General features: G+C 44.0%; 1 protein-coding gene across 1 annotated transcript in view; it reads right to left on the reverse strand.

Moving 5' to 3' along the window:
• The window catches only part of LOC126183697 (homeobox protein engrailed-like ceh-16), a 182,634-nt gene extending 168,815 nt beyond the window's left edge, over positions 1-13,819 (reverse strand). Inside the window, exon 1 of the mRNA XM_049925879.1 lies at positions 13,740-13,819. The gene's annotated coding sequence lies outside the window, so the exon portion shown is untranslated. The remainder of the gene's footprint in view (positions 1-13,739) is intronic.
• Positions 13,820-17,290: the final 3,471 nt, after the last annotated feature.

Consider the following 17,290-nt stretch of genomic DNA (forward strand, 5'->3'; position numbering starts at 1 on the left):
CTATAGCTAGTCGTAGAATCACATACTGAGAAATTTCACAATTCGTTTAGAAGGAAACAGAATTATATCTTAAACCGTTCTGGAAATATCTCAGGTGAAAAGCAGATCTGAAGGGTGGTCAGAAATAGTCTGAAAAGCCTGTAAGAGTGTTTCAGGGTAGGTTGTGCAGAGAAATAATTGTTAAGAAAAAGTTCGATACATTGCGCCGTTTCCGAGTTAATTAGCATTGAAGTTAGCGAATCAGGTCGTTGCGCGTGAGGTCGAGCAGCCCGCCAGATATAGTTAGCGTCAGTTGTTCTCATAGCGTAGATGATAGCGAACGAATCTGGTCAACCTTTAGCTCGGGTTCGATCCTTACTACCGCCACATATCCAATTTTTGTATCGATCTCTTGTCCAATTTTAGGAAACGAAACGAAGAACACATTTGGCGACACTGTCTCTGGCGGACCGCTTGAATTTGCACGAGCAACGGCCTGATTGACTAACTTCAATGCTAAATAACTCCGAACCGGTGAACATGTCCAGAATCACGTTAGCCCGTTTATGTACTGAGATTTACATAACTCTCTGAAGTGTTGTAGGCTTACGGTGAAGAAGTTCTAATATATTATTCCAGGTAACTACTTATATATTTGACTGCGGATAATCACAAATTATAGCGTGTTAAGCTTCTGGCGCCAACTGAATAGCCGTTCTAAATAGACAGCAGTTTAATCAACGTACAAATCGTAAGAACAAACAAATTGCTAGGGGGAAATTAGTCTGTGCAGCAAAATTCGGCAGTTATGTGTGTGTTACAAGGCAATCTCCAGAGGTAAGAAGACTGCGTTAAACTCTCTCGATGAGATCGCAACTACGTGAAAATAACACCTTGAATTTCGGCGTCAGTACTATCAAGGAAAGGAAAACGGTGCAGGGATACTGCAACATATGGTACAAACGGTATCGAGTTTGGTTGTCATAGGCTTCAGCGTCCAAGAGGGTATCGGGACGACTTTTAAAGTAAATTGCAACCTTATTCGGTCACTATACCACGCAGACGCTCATCCATAACTATAAATCATGTTTATCTCAGCACCATGTCAATGTCTTTCCTTTTCTTTTAGCAAGGCGCTACGCTGGTTTTGTTATTATGGGAATAACGTTCAAATAGCTATTAAGAAAAAATTCTCACTGATGTAGAAGTTTACAGTTCCAACCAATTCCTAACAGCAATTTCCTGTTTATGATCTTAATAGAGCGCGCAACCTGCATATTTTACCTAGCTGCTTCAATGGTAGAATTAAGTAAGTAAGTTTAATGTTTTGTGCGAGCGCTTTCTGTGGCAAAGATTCAAACAGATTTCACTAAAACGTACGCTTGTTTATAGATTGTGTTATAGAGGTATAACTGAGTTAAGCAACTTGAAAAATTTGGACCACCGAATACAAACAACAGAAGTAAAGAGGGATCAAAATGACAGTGAGGACCGAATCAGCTATTAGAAGCAGCATTACAATATTTCTTAATGTTCACAAATATGTTCAGAATAAGTAAGAAAAGGTACTGCTGCCACGGCAGAAACAGAAAACATTTCCGTTGCTACATAAAAGTAGTCACCGACAGTGACTGGCTATTAAGTTATTTCTTTGCGCCTTTTATGTAAACTGCAGCGTCTGGCTTTGAAGTGGAATGAGTCAGCTTCAAATTGCAATGCACTTTCTCAGTGAAAAATATGGCAACATGCTGAGCATTTAAGTCATTGTCCTTTAATTTAAACCTTTACATAGCGCTAATTTTTTATGTACATTGATTTATTCTTTCTCTCTCTTTCACTCATCCCCCCACCCTTACACACACACACACACACACACACACACACACACACACACACACACACACACACACGCACGCATTATAGCATTGCCGGCCGGATTGGCCGTGCGGTTCTGGGCGCTACAGTCTGGAACCGAGCGACCGCTAAGGTCGCAGGTTCGAATCCTGCCTCGGGCATGGATATGTGTGATGTCCTTAGGTTAGTCAGGTTTAATTAGTTCTAAGTTCTAGGCGACTGATGACCTCCGAAGTTAAGTCGCATAAGTGCTCAGAGCCATTTTAACACATTATAGCATTCATCATAACAAACTGTGCAATAGAGCAGAAAGAACTGTCAAATAGATATTATTTCAGCTTTTGCTCAAAATTAACTATGTAATCTATTAGATTATTCACATCACGAAGTAAGCGGTCAAAGATTTTTATGGGTGAATATCTTTCTGTGCCACATTACCACTGAATGAAAGATAGTGTAACTCATTGTTCCTTACAGTATTATATTTATGAACGTTTTTGTTTGCGAATTGCAATTTTTTGTTAACAGACATAAGGCTGTACAAATATATGAGCTTGTTAGTACTCCTAACTGTTTAAAGAACTGTCTACCGGAAGTTCGAGAGGAGGCACAATATATTATCCTTACTGCAACTGGCAACGAACTCTTTCTTTCTCAAACTAGAGTGGCCCTGGAAAGTGACGCCATTAGCGAATGAAAACAAGAAAAGTAAGTCAAGTTTTTGACATTTTCATCTCCTAAGTCTGTTGGTCTCCGAAACATGAAATTTGGGCTGATGAGGCGCTTTGGACTTGTACCACGATATTTTTTGTTCACGCTGTTATCGATATAAACACCTGAAAATCTATAACATTGTTTCATTTATTGATATTCTCTAGTGCTTTATTTCCAACAGTGCAGCCATTAAAAAAAAAAAAAAACGGATGTACTGCATTGTATCTAAGATCAGTGGCAGTCCGTTTGTTTGTAGATCCTCCATTAGAGCTCATTATAACATTTGTATCCTTAGCAAGGAGAAATATTTGTGGTTGTTGAATATGCGGCAGCAGAGTTACGATTGTGGTACCAGAGCTACCCTACGTTACTCACGGTAAGTTGGCTTGCAGCGTGTGGACGTAAATGTAGCAAAAAAATGAAAAGACGATAACTAATGAATAAATATGCCTAGATATGATATTGTTACTACAAGAATGCAAAGTTACCATTTAGTATACAACGAATCTAAGGACGATAATTTCTGAGGAACCCCCGGCCGGAGTGGCTGTGCGGTTCTAGGCGCTACAATCTGGAGCTGAGCGACCGCTACGGTCGCAAGTTCGAATCCTGTCTCGGGCATGGATGTGTGTGCTGTCCTTAGGTTAGTTAGGTTTAATTAGTTCTAAGTTCTAGGCGACTGATGACCTCAGAAGTTAAGTCGCATAGTGCTCAGAGCCATTTGAACCATTTTTGAGGAACCGGGTGTCAGCGTTAGATGGAAAGTGATAACTCTTTCGTTGTTCGGTAGGACGTTTACTAACTATTCGGCTGTGGAAACTGGCCAGGAGAGAAATCGTGTGCCACGAAGTAATGGCGGCTGTTCCATACTAATAGTATTTTGAAATACTAAATCTACGTTAGTTTCGAGAAACTTCTGCAAGATTTTTTGATTGAAAGCGCAACACGCCTCTAATTTCTAGTTCAATTAGTGCAATAAAAATTAAATTTTGGTTTTGGTGTGATAGTGCAACTCATGTACAGCTGGTAGAACCGTCGTCATTATTTACAAGTTTTTCGGTTTGCAGCCGAGTTATCATTTTTGTACACGACTTTTCGGCTTTTTCGCCGATTGTATTTTTCAGGGGTAAAGTTCAGACTTGATTCCTCGATGTTTGGACTACATCGGAATGAAAACTACCCACGATATCCGATTTCTGGAGCCACATTTCATAGGGCGATACGCAAAATTAGTGGAGTTGCGAGTATGCAGAATTGTGTGTGGTCTGAGGTTTTCCCGGCGCACGGAAATTTTGAAAATTTCTCGGGTGTTGAGCCGCGTGGCGACGCCCAACAGGCGCGATATTTCGGCAAGCCGACTTCTTGCCGTCTTCAGGCGTTCCTGGAGTCTACACGCTTGCCGAAATATCGAACCTGTTGGACGGCGTTATCCGGCTCAATACCCAATACATTTTCGAGATGCAGAATTGTGTTAAACAAATACTTGCATCAATATATCTGTTATTAGAAGAGTTAACAATATTAACCGTAAACAATATTACGTGCCACTTTGCCAGAAAACTCGTTTGGAGACGAAAGAATGGAATTATCGGCTGAAGAATTCCGAGGGTTTGTTCAGTCACCTTGTCAGAAAGTCATGTCATAAGTTTATCTGTTGAGTGCAAGTGACTTTAATCACTGTGAGTATGGTGAGGCGTCGTTTGCGTTGTTTGGTGATGAGGCAAGTGAGAGATCGCCAGACTCAAAGTCCGCATCTGTCGGAGAGATCACCGTCAACACTATCACAGGCTCTCAGTTCGCTGATCGCTTTGGGATTCACCTAGGACAATCACAAAGTAACTCATCAGGTGCTTATTCCAACACCTTTCCTCCCCTTTTTAAGCAAAAACTGGTGGTGAAAATACACTCCTGGAAATGGAAAAAAAGAACACATTGACACCGGTGTCTCAGACCCACCATACTTGCTCCGGACACTGCGAGAGGGCTGTACAAGCAATGATCACACGCACGGCACAGCGGACACACCAGGAACCGCGGTGTTGGCCGTCGAATGGCGCTAGCTGCGCAGCATTTGTGCACCGACGCCGTCAGTGTCAGCCAGTTTGCCGTGGCATACGGAGCTCCATCGCAGTCTTTAACACTGGTAGCATGCCGCGACAGCGTCGACGTGAACCGTATGTGCAGTTGACGGACTTTGAGCGAGGACGTATAGTGGGCATGCGGGAGGCCGGGTGGACGTACCGCCGAATTGCTCAACACGTGGGGCGTGAGGTCTCCACAGTACATCGATGTTGTCGCCAGTGGTCGGCGGAAGGTGCACGTGCCCGTCGACCTGGGACCGGACCGCAGCGACGCACGGATGCACGCCAAGACCGTAGGATCCTACGCAGTGCCGTAGGGGACCGCACTGCCACTTCCCAGCAAATTAGGGACACAGTTGCTCCTGGGGTATCGGCGAGGACCATTCGCAACCGTCTCCATGAAGCTGGGCTACGGTCCCGCACACCGTTAGGCCGTCTTCCGCTCACGCCCCAACATCGTGCAGCCCGCCTACAGTGGTGTCGCGACAGGCGTGAATGGAGGGACGAATGGAGACGTGTCGTCTTCAGCGATGAGAGTCGCTTCTGCCTTGGTGCCAATGATGGTCGTATGCGTGTTTGGCGCCGTGCAGGTGAGCGCCACACTCAGGACTGCATACGACCGAGGCACACAGGGCCAACACCCGGCATCATGGTGTGGGGAGCGATCTCCTACACTGGCCGTACACCACTGGTGATCGTCGAGGGGACACTGAATAGTGCACGGTACATCCAAACCGTCATCGAACCCATCGTTCTACCATTCCTAGACCGGCAAGGGAACTTGCTGTTCCAACAGGACAGTGCACGTCCGCATGTATCCCGTGCCACCCAACGTGCTCTAGAAGGTGTAAGTCAACTACCCTGGCCAGCAAGATCTCCGGATCTGTCCCCCATTGAGCATGTTTGGGACTGGATGAAGCGTCGTCTCACGCGGTCTGCACGTCCAGCACGAACGCTGGTCCAACTGAGGCGCCAGGTGGAAATGGCATGGCAAGCCGTTCCACAGGACTACATCCAGCATCTCTACGATCGTCTCCATGGGAGAATAGCAGCCTGCATTGCTGCGAAAGGTGGATATACACTGTAGTAGTGCCGACATTGTGCATGCTCTGTTGCCTGTGTCTATGTGCCTGTGGTTCTGTCAGTGTGATCATGTGATGTATCTGATCCCAGGAATGTGTCAATAAAGTTTCCCCTTCCTGGGACAATGAATTCACGGTGTTCTTATTTCAATTTCCAGGAGTGTATCTTCCACAGCCAGCAATCGAATCGACCACCTCCGAATCGAACGCTACCGCAAACACGTGACTCGCCCTAGCCCCTCAGTGCAAAAAAGATTCGAAACTGGTTAAAAAGGATAAAGAAACTATAACATGGCGATTTTAAGGCTTCAGGTGTTTTACATGGTCTCCCGCACTGAAGTAAAACCACATAATGTTTGTAGAACCATGTAAAAAGGTCATAAAACTTGTTCTTTGGGGTGTTGTTCAACTCGGGCGGCACGTTGTCTTGAATGCTGATTGTGTCATCAAAGCGTTGACCCCACATGTGAATTTCTGCCTTTAGTCGTTTTGTAGGATGTTCGTATTGATAACACTAAGTGTCGTCACGTGTGTGTATTTTGTTGCTTACAGTTGGTAGCTCAAGCTGGCACCGTAGTTACTGCGCTGACGTCGCACATTCGCCAGGAATAACAGCAGTCTCGGAGCTTTTTGGACGGTCTGTACACATACGTCGGCTGAGGCAGTGAAGACAGGGAATCAAAATATATATTCAGAACGAGTAATTATATCAAGGTGAGGCTTTCTCTAAGCCATAATGGATAATCTGGCGAATTTTGTCGTAAGCAAATAATTTTTAACGCTAATAGCTACCTAATTATGACACTGACTTTTCTTTTTCAAAGGAATTTTTCTTACTTTTTCCATGATGCTGGAAAGAACCTTCGAAGAGAGCTTCTACGACATCTAACTAATAACAAAATAACAGCACTGTGAAGTATAAACCACTGACCTGCTCTCAGGAGAAGAGGTACTAAATGCAAGCTGACACCTAAGTAAGGTACGATCACTTTTTGTGATTGTCGTATCAAGCTCTCAGAATATTGGTCTTGAGCACTGATGCATGCCATAAATCCACTCCAGATAGATAATACTCAGACGGTACTGCATGTCGAATTTCATTTCGACTTGTCGCAGCACAGGACTACGTTAAACGGTGTTTCACATCTTTGGAAGTCGTCGGTGTTGTTTTAACTTTGCTCACAGACAGAACCCCAGAGGTATTTAAGGCTGATGAGAGTGCAGGACGATTTATGTTTCCCGGACGACTGATCCAATCATCTCCAAATGTTGTCACGGTTTGTTATTATCTGTGCAGAATTTGAGGGACATCCGACCTGCTGGCACCACGTGAATTGCTTATGTCTAGCGAGATCTCTTCCAATAATTGCGGCAGTATATCTATTAGGTACTGTAGATACTTGTGGCTGTTTAGAGCCCCACCTGTATAATAAAGACTAGTATACGATTCTTGTAAAGCCCGCACTACTGGCTGACAGATCGAGGTCGTTTCTCATCCACTTCTCTTAGCCAGTGTGGATTTGCGACTGACTAGTGCTTGTTGTGTAGATTGACATGTTTTATAAACGATGCTTCAGTCGTAAGCAACATATTGCTTCGAAAGGCAGCACCGCTTTACAGATTTAGTAGACATCACTTGGAGCACTGCAAATTCACACGATACTGCTTTTGCTAACTCTTTCCAATTCTGCTTCCTCAACTGCAATACCAGCTAGAGATAATGGGTAATTATAAAAGAATTCAAACAGATAAATTAAAAATGAAAGCTACAGCATTGCAAAAAATAAATCAGAGATATCCTGAAGATTAGTGACTCCACATCTACAGAGAGGGTTCATTAATGGAAGAAGAAGGAAACGCTGGCGTAGGAATGTACAGTAAAATTTTCCCTATCTCCCATACTTTAGGAGCATACCACTCAAATTTTCAAGGTGAAATTAACTGCAACAAGTCAGCTAAACAACTGTTTACACACATACGACAAAGCAGTTACATTCTGCTAGCCTAGAGCAGCAATAGTGGCAGTTGTCAACACGCAACATCCAAAAATCGTTCAGTTAAAAAAATGGTTCAAATGACTCTGAGCACTATGGGACTTAACTTCTGAGGTCATCAGCCCCCTAGAACTTAGAACTACTTAAACATAACTAACCTAAGGACACCACACACATCCATGCCCGAGGCAGGATTCGAACCTGCGACCGTAGCAGTCGCGCGGTTCCGGACTGAAGCGCCTAGAGCCGCTCGGCCACCGCGACCGGCGTTCAGTTAAAGAAATCCAAGAAGTAATTAAATGACTACAACAGAGCAACAAGGAAACTGCAATTCAGTGGAGACCATCTCACTGTGGCTTAGACGGTAATGAAAAAGAAGATTTTCTAGCCAAAAAAGACATACCGTAATTTGCAATGAAAGAATTATTAACAACACATTTCAAGAAGAATTAAAACACTTCAATAATATTTCGTGTGATGAAAAGATTTGTAAAAAGCTCATGGAAGACTCTGCAGTGTCTGATGGACCAAGAAGGCAAGCAGTAGCCATATTCCGGTCGACATGGCCGCCCGTCAGCATAAGATATCCATTCTGCCGTCCCCAGAACGTGTTGTGTGTCACAAGATTGCTTCGATCATGAACAAAGAACATTTAAAAGAGTATATACAATTAAGATATTGTAATTCATATTTATCAACATTGCAGTGGGAAGCAAGAAGACGAATGACAATAAGTGCAGAACATTAAAATAACCATCATAATAATAGTAATAATAATAATAATAATAATAATAATAACTTTGGTTGATCCCACTCGGACATTCAGGTTGCCTCGTAGTGGCATTTGCATTGTGTGTTACCACTGTTCAAATGTTAATTGTGCTAGTCTCATCTCTTGTCATTCTTTACAGGTGGTTTATTTTATTCCTCTCTGTTACAGTTTCTTGAAATTTTTGATAATGTTTGCAAAAGACAGATCTTGATGCATTGGCGTGTTCAGGACACCTTTCACCAAACAACTAACAAAAATCATCCTAACTTTTTAGGTCCGCAGCTCGTGGTCTCGCGGTCGCGTTCTCGCTTGCCGAACACGGGGTCCCGGGTTCGATTCCCGGCGGGGTCAGGGATTTTCACCTGCCTCGAGATGACAGGGTGTTTGTGTTGTCCTCATCATTTCTTCATCATTCATGAAAGTGGCGGAGTGGTCTGAGCAAAGGTTGGGAATTTGTGTGGGCGCTGATAACCGCGGCCGGCCGTAGTGTCCGAGCGGTTCTAGGCGCTAGAGTCTGACATCGCGCGACCGCTACGGTCGCAGGTTCGAATCCTGCCTCGGGCATGGATGTGTGTGATGTTCTTATGTTAGTTAGGTTTAAGTAGTTCTAAGTTCTTGGGGACTGATGACCTCAGCTGTTAAGTCCCATAGTGCTCAGAGCCATTTGAATCATTTTTTTTTATAACCGCGCAGTTGAGCGCCCCGCAAACCAAACATCATCATCATGACTTTTTAGACTGTCCTGTACATTGTGTAAATCTGAATAGCTGGAGTTCGAAGTTTTCTAATAGCAACAACGGAGCACGGACTGTATCGCTTCATGCACACACACACACACACACACACACACACACACACACACACACAAAGACACACACACAGTTTTACCAGTGAAGCAAATTAAAACAGGAGGCCTACAAGGAAACATCGACGACACTCGTAGACACGAAACGCCTTATAACATAGGCCTGTTCTGCGATAAATCCTGATGACATTCGACGTACTGTAGTATCAATCCGAAATCGCTTTTAGCATGTGTTAGTGACGAAAATCAACATTTTGACCACTTGATATGACAGTCATATGATGAAGACACGGACCATACCTGTCCTGTGGTACTGTGGTCTTGTTACTATTTTATCCAAATCCTCAATTGTTATGTCGTTGAAGGTATCTTCGAAGGCTCTTTTCAATGTTAACAAAAGTAGATAGTCCCATTAAAACTTGTGACATAAATCGGCAGTTATAAACGTCCAAAATTACTTGCGTATAGTTCGTGTATTTTATGGACACGAGTGGTCCCAACAAAATTTCTTGAGACACACCCAAAGCTCTCTTTCTTTGTGAAGTAAATTTGTGATCCAAGACATAACATCTATATGACTAAGCTGTAATCCACACTTACGTGCTGGAAAGAAGGTTCATCGAGCTACCATCAAACCATTTCTGTACAGTACCACTCTCGAACAGCGCACGAAAAAATCGATCGCTTAAATGTTTGTGTGCGAGCTCTGATCTCTCATACATTATTGCGATGATCATTACTCCCTGTGAAGTTAGGTTCAACAAGATGTTTTCGGATTCGGAGGAGAAAGTTTGTCAGTGGAATATCGTGAAAAGATCTCGCAGCAACGAAAGACGTCTTTGTTTTAATGATTGCCGCCCATACTCACGTATCATATCCCGTGACATTCTTTCCCCTATTTCTCGACAGTAAAAAACGGGCTCCGTCAACAAGTCAAACATTCTACCGCGACGGTATCAAAAAACTAGTCTCTCGCTGGGAGAAATGCGGTCGTCACCAGTGCGACTATGTTGAGAAATAAATATGTGGACGTCAAGAGTATGTAGAATGTCAAAAACGTTTGTTTTACTTAAAAAGCTTTAAGAATTTTACTAAAAAAATATTCGCTGATTCCGAATAGTTTGACATTAGCTGTTTTAGCGACACATGGAAGCACGTGCCGGACTGGGACTCAGTCCAGGATTTCCCGCTTCGGCCATCCGTGCACGCTCCTGAGACCGAGTCAAAGTTCCATATGACATCTTGTCTACATCCCCTAACGCTCGCCCGAAATAAGGAGAGTGAGACAACAACATGTTCAACGTTATTATTATGATCGTCGTTTTGCCCATCAAGGGAATTCATGTCAGAGACATGCATGCATGTCAGAGACATTACTTCCCATCACGTCCTCATCCAATGCCAGAGTAAGAACGCTATTGAAAAGGCAGGCGGATTTTGTTATAGGGTTTTCCTTTATTGTCCAGTCTCTGCTTTGTCAAGATTAGGTACTAATCTACTACGGTTACCACGAAACGTGCAATGTCATTTGCCGATTATGTGATCGTAGGTGATAACTTTTCCGAAAATAATTCATGACTTGCAAAAGATGAAGGAAGCCTACGGATTTCTATGCTCCTAACTTCTGTTTCCATAAAAAAAAATCCACGTTGGCACTCAAAGGATCTTGTTTCCCGTTTGTCGGCCTAGCTACTGTAATCGGCAATTAAAAACTTTCCAGTTGAGCCTGTTGCGGCAACGTGGCTCCGTTGCGGGTATTTAAGCACCACCATGTAAGCAAGGGATAAGTGTGTCATTCGTGTCTTTCCGACGTGCGTACGGTTGATGCGTCTAAACAGAACCAACGCGTTGTTATTCTTTTCTCGGCAGCCGAAGTACAGACACCGGTAGACATCCATCGGAGAATGAAGAATGTGTATAGGGCAGCAGACCTGTTCAAATGTCCGTAAAAACTGCGACAAGGGGGTGATGCTGCTGCACGTCCCCATCTCGCAAGTATCGTACTGCCGAAGTTGCGCCTACTGACTCAAGCGCCCTGTAGTCCTGATCTAGCCCCATGAGATTATCACGCCTTCGGTCCCTTAAAGGCCTCGGTGAGTGGATGTGCAGCAGGGTGCGTCGGCGGGATGACTGCTCACGGCGATTTTGCCTGATTGTTATATCGATTGTGGACTGTACGTGCTTCGATCGGAAGCTTTCTGATCGCTCCTTATAATATCTGAGAACAGAGGTTTATGTAATGGCCATGTGATACACAGGGTAGATGACCATCTGTTTTGGAAGATTACAGCTTAATTTTTTGTAGATTTTTGTCTGACTAACGTATGGCGGACGGCGATCGCTAAACACACTAAGTGCGAGTTGCATTTGCGTACGAATTGCTTCTAACGTCGTTTTTAGTTGTCTCTATTGAAGTGTCTCAGTAAGTTCTTTGCATTCACACTATTATCTGCAAGTGTACTACGAAACGGAAAAATGACGTATAGCAGTTTGTAGTTCTAGGCCAGAACTTACATCTACGCAAGCCAATGTACAATACATGGCGGAAGATACATCTTACCAATATTACTGATTTTCACTCCCAGTCGATTAGCCTGCTGAGCGAGGGAAAACGACTGTCTCTCTGTACGCACCCTGATCTCTCTCGTCTTATTCTCATCTTCCCTACGCGAGATGTACCATAGAGGCAACAGAATGTTCGCATAGTCTTCTCCGTAGTGTTCTCTAATTGTATCCAACACGGTTTAGTGAGAACTCGTCGTTTGTCCAGGTATTCCCTTTTAAGGTCCCCGAGCATGTCTGCTGCGATCCTAGCAGCACGCCAATGAATTGCTTTCTAGTCTGTTATGCCTCTTGACGGACTCCAGGCAATGGTGCAATCCCAATTGCAGATTGCCTATTTAACGGCTTTCAGGGGAAACCAAAATTTAATTTTCTGTATTTCCTATAGGATAATTATTAACCGATTTCGCTGTTCTGCGATAAAACCTCTGCATCAGGTGTGACATTTTAAGTTGTTACTCCTTTATTACTGACACATTTTGCAGACAATATCTACGTATACCACTGAATGTAACTGAAAAACTATATCGTTGTACGACACGTAGTTCACATAGACTGCTTAGAAACTAACTTTTGCTTAAAACTCAGCGAAAATTACTCAGAGTATACTCATCCACTATTTGATAATGAGAGCACATAGTGATATCCAACAACCTTTAAATATAATTTCAAGCCTTTTATAAACTTTTATCGCTTACATACTTAACGTCAAATTTTTAATATATTAACTCATTTGTAAAGTGAACTGACGTCCGAAACTGTTTTATACGTGAATGTTCTATTCTTTATGGAATTCTAAGTTTATTGGTGCTCTACAACTGGTTACACTAGCGTCTTTTACGTTATTTCATTTACAGATCCATTGCATTTTGCCAGATCCTCTCTAACACATTTAAGCGATTCATTCGCGTTACCAATACTAATTTTACGTGGTTTTCCCATTTTATATTGATACTTGTACAATGTGATGTGCTCAAGTTTTTCACCACTAATCTTTTAGTCAGATAGTACTAGGTTCTCTCTGTTTCAGGACAGGAAGATCAACACTAGTCGCAATATTATCTGTGTTTTACTGCACATTTAAATTGCAGCTAACAATGCACCTATGATCAGTGCGTTACAGGTAGTCATGTAGACTCATCATAGTTATAACGACACATATTACAATATAACTTTGGCATCTACAAGTATCAGTCAAACCCCAAGGGATGAAACAGCATGTCTTTTCTCTTTGTTATTGGTGTTATCATTTTACATTTCCTTACGACACTTTCTCTCACACTATAGCACTGCCAACGAACAATTTTATAGTGCTGCTGATCCTATCTGATAAATGGGTTATGTACTCGTATATTGAGATAATAATAGCTGCTTAAGGCACATACGTTGTTACTTTCGTTTCAGTTTATCATTCACCGTCCAGTACAACATTCAGGGTTCTAGCAGTAAAATATTCATGGAGCGAATCACATAGTAACGAAGATATTCCGTATGATCGTATCCTGGTTGGTCGCAGACGATATAGGGTGTGTGTCGAATGGCCTTCGTAAATCTCGGAAGACGGAATCTAACTGCGCACCTGCCTCTACGTTCTGTAAGTTTTCATATGTTTCACACGAGTAGTTTTTCCTGAATCTGTGTTGATTCTTTGAGGCAAGCATTGTTTCGTCATGGAACGTCATGCTGTTTGAGCTTAGACTGTGCTGGTTGGTGCAGCAACGGAATCTAACGATATTAACGGGTAGCGCACTTACAAATGCATTTACGCTGACGTATACGGGATATACCGGTACATTTACGTGACACATTCATGCGTATCCTGACATATAACGAGCTGACTAGTCGCTTTCAATTGGAGGAGACGGTTAGTAAAGTAGAACTGTGAAAGCTACGTACGTGGTACTGAGCGCATGTAGTGGCGACGAACAGCAGCGAACTGGCGCGTGAAACCGCACGGCGTGGCGCTTCGCACCTAGCGGGAGGGGCAGCTGCAGGGCGTGTCATCCAATGGCGCTTGCGGTGGGCGTGGCCTAGCACTTCGTCGCCACCCACTGCGCGTCAGCCGGTGGTAGGGTGGGGGCAACACATGGTATCCCCACGAGGCTCGGGGCGCCGCTGTCACAGCACAATTTCCACCAGATCTCTTCTTCTTCGAAGCCGCCATCAACCGCTTCCGGCGGAATTTAAAGCGGGAGATGGTGAGGGGTCAATGAGCGCATCGTTTCTCAGAAACGGGAGTCGGCAAAAATAAGTGACAAACATGCGACGCCGGATTTCCTTGACACCTTCGTCGGCTATGTAGCCCATAGTCTCCCCCTCCCCCTCCCTCACTCTCAAACTAGTCTTCTCCCAAATTCGGCACCAGATGGTATTAACTGCTTTAACTGCTCAACCACAACACACTTTCGTTGTATGTTATTTCGTTCCAAAAATGATCGAAAATAGAAACTTCGTTAGACACCGAACGAGGGGGTGTTGAAAAGCTTCCAGCTTTTTATGGAAAGAACAGCCTCTGCTTTGACAGTACTTATTTATTCAGCCCCCGCTCCCCCCTTCCACTCCTCCCCGAATTTTTTGGATTCATATTCTTGTTAAAATTTTCCAAGTCCATTGAAATAGAAATGGATGGTCAAACCTACTGCCAGCGGCGTGTTTACCTTCTTCAGCATCACCAAAATGACGACCTTTCATGTTAGGAAAAAGCTGGTAGTGCGAAAGCGGCAGGGCAGATGAGAAGTAGGATAGAATCGCAGGACCTTCAATTTGGCAGCAACAAATCTGGGTATGTTTGAAGGTGCATTGTTCTGTAGCTTTAAGGCAAGCTTTGGTCAACTTTACACGGCGTTTCGTCTTAATTACCTGTCAGCTGCTGGAGGAGACTGGAATAATACTCTCCGGTTGTACTACAGATTTGAGGTAGGTTGTCCAGCAAACCAGTACCGCCTTTTTCGTAGGAAACAGACGTCACCACGTTTTGGCCAATTCCTGGAGTGGAACATCTTCGGTCGCGGGAACCTACTGTGGCTCGATTTCGGGGTCATAAATGTGGATTCCAGTTCTTTCCTCAGTCTCCAACACAGCCAAAAATTTGTTTGGAACATAAAAATGGACCAAAACAGCTATAGATGTCACAACGTGCGCCTTTTTCTGTTCACTGTTTAAAACTGTCAACACCCACTTTGATGAAAGTTTCCTTCTGTGTATGACATTATTAATAAATAAACCGTCACGCTCCCGTTAGATGTCCAGTATCCCGCTCTCACTTTTGTCGGATATTTGCAGGTGTTTAAGAAGGAGCTTCTGCAGAGCATCGCTTGTTGCCGAGTCTGTCGTTATGGGCTGCCCACTGCTGCATTCGTCTTCAATGGAGAAAGACTCAGTGTTGAAACGAGACGCTAAATTTTTGACAGCACAATTCTCCTTTAGTTTTGTGACATATGAGTGGGTATGTACTTTGCAGATCATCCCAGGAAAAAAAAAAAAACTTCGTGACGCCCAGTTAGTCGAAATTCGCGTAACTTGCTTGCCCTCTGTCTCATGTTGTAGCTGAAAATAAAAATACTTACTAAATTATAGGCAACATGTGGTTTTTGCACAGTCGCACAACGCGATATCAAGCTTACACATGATACCAAACTCATTTTTAATCCCATTTGCAAGAGGCCATAACCAGAAATTTTTATCCCCTCCCGCCCTTCCTTGTATTCAGAGGACTAATGCAAGAATGTCAAAAATGGTTCAAATGGCTCTGAGCACTATGGGACTCAACTTCTGAGGTCATCAGTCCCCTAGAACTTAGAACTACTTAAACCTAACTATCCTAAGGACATCACACACACCCATGCCCGAGGCGGGATTCGAACATACGACCGTAGCGGTCTCGCGGTTCCAGGCCGTAGCGCCTAGAACCGCTCGGTCACCCCGGCCGGCCAAGAATGTCAGTTTCGAGAGATGCACGCATGAATCATCGGTCAGGTACCGGATGGTTATAATTAAAGTGGAACTACTCGCGGAGGTCCATTGCGGGCTGTAATTATCGTATGGCAGCGGAACTTGGTAGATATGCTGATGCGTTAATGCGGAACCGGTTTATTCTGGAAAACAAATGAGTCCCGAACAGGGGCAAGTCTGACTGTGTACACTGTTTGTATGACGGTAAGAGATGTCATTTGAGAAGCCAATACGCAAGTGAACAGTATGGCTATCGAGAAGAGAGACCGTACGTTGTTAGTGAAATTGTTTTATGTGCACAGCAGTAATTACAGTGTTGCGTTGAGAGAATATCGCCGACTGAAAGGCCTGAAGACAGGTTTGATGTTATTATACTGTTTAAAAAAGATGATAATGAAATTTTAAAGCACGGATGTTCCTCGTGTGACACCTGGAAGAAGTCGGCGTCCTACCCTGGTGGGAGTTATCGACAAGGTTACTTGAGGTGTGTGTTACTGCAACTGACCATTCGACACGTGTCCCCAGCAGTGCCAGCGTTCGTGCAGTGTCTATCCCACGGTCACAGTTTTGAGGTCTACATTACAATGGTACCCGTACAAAATCCAGACGGTGCAGCAACTGAGACTTCGTGATTCACAGCAAACTTCTGTATTTGCTCTTCGGTTTCTGGCACGGATTGAAGTTGATGGCATCTGGGCGGACAATATTCTATGATATTCTGTGGAGTGACGAGCACATTTTACTCCACGGATGCAGCTAATACACAGAACTGCAGAATACGGGGTACTGGTAAACCGCGTGTTGTGCACGAAATGGTTCAAATGGCTCTGAGGACTATGGGACTCAACATCTTAGGACATAAGTCCCCTAGAACTTAGAACTACTTAAACCTAACTAACCTAAGGACATCACACACACCCATGCCCGAGGCAGGATTCGAACCTGCGACCGTAGCAGTCCCGCGGTTCCGGACTGCAGCGCCAGAACCGGACGGCCACCGCGGCCGGCTTGTGCACGAAGAGTCACTACATTCGCCGCATGTGATTGTGTGGTGTGGGTTCGCAAGCATCTTTGTTCTCGATCGTCCTTGTTTGAAGAGGGCCTGTCAGGTGTACCGTGACGTCTGTACATTATCGAGACCTCCTTGTGCAGAATGTGATTCCTGCTTTGGAATGGCGCAGCTCTGTGGAAACCCACTGTTTCCATGCAAGGTAAGGAAACATCTCATGTCGCTCGCCCAGCGAAAGATCTGCTTAATGCATCCTCCCACGAACGTGTTATGTCCAGAGATTTTCTAGATGCATGGCGTGCAGAATCACCTGATTACGGATGCAGCTTCTCGTGGACAAATTGGAACTAATTTTTTCCAACGAAAGTCGGTTTCCCATTAATGCATTAGCATACCTACCAAGTTTCGCTGCCATACGATAATTACGGCCTACACAGGATTCCTGTGAGTAGTTGCGCTTTAATTATAACCACAGGTACGGTGACGG

The sequence above is a fragment of the Schistocerca cancellata genome, chromosome 4 (assembly GCF_023864275.1).
Source record: "Schistocerca cancellata isolate TAMUIC-IGC-003103 chromosome 4, iqSchCanc2.1, whole genome shotgun sequence".
Lineage (NCBI taxonomy): Eukaryota > Metazoa > Arthropoda > Insecta > Orthoptera > Acrididae > Schistocerca > Schistocerca cancellata.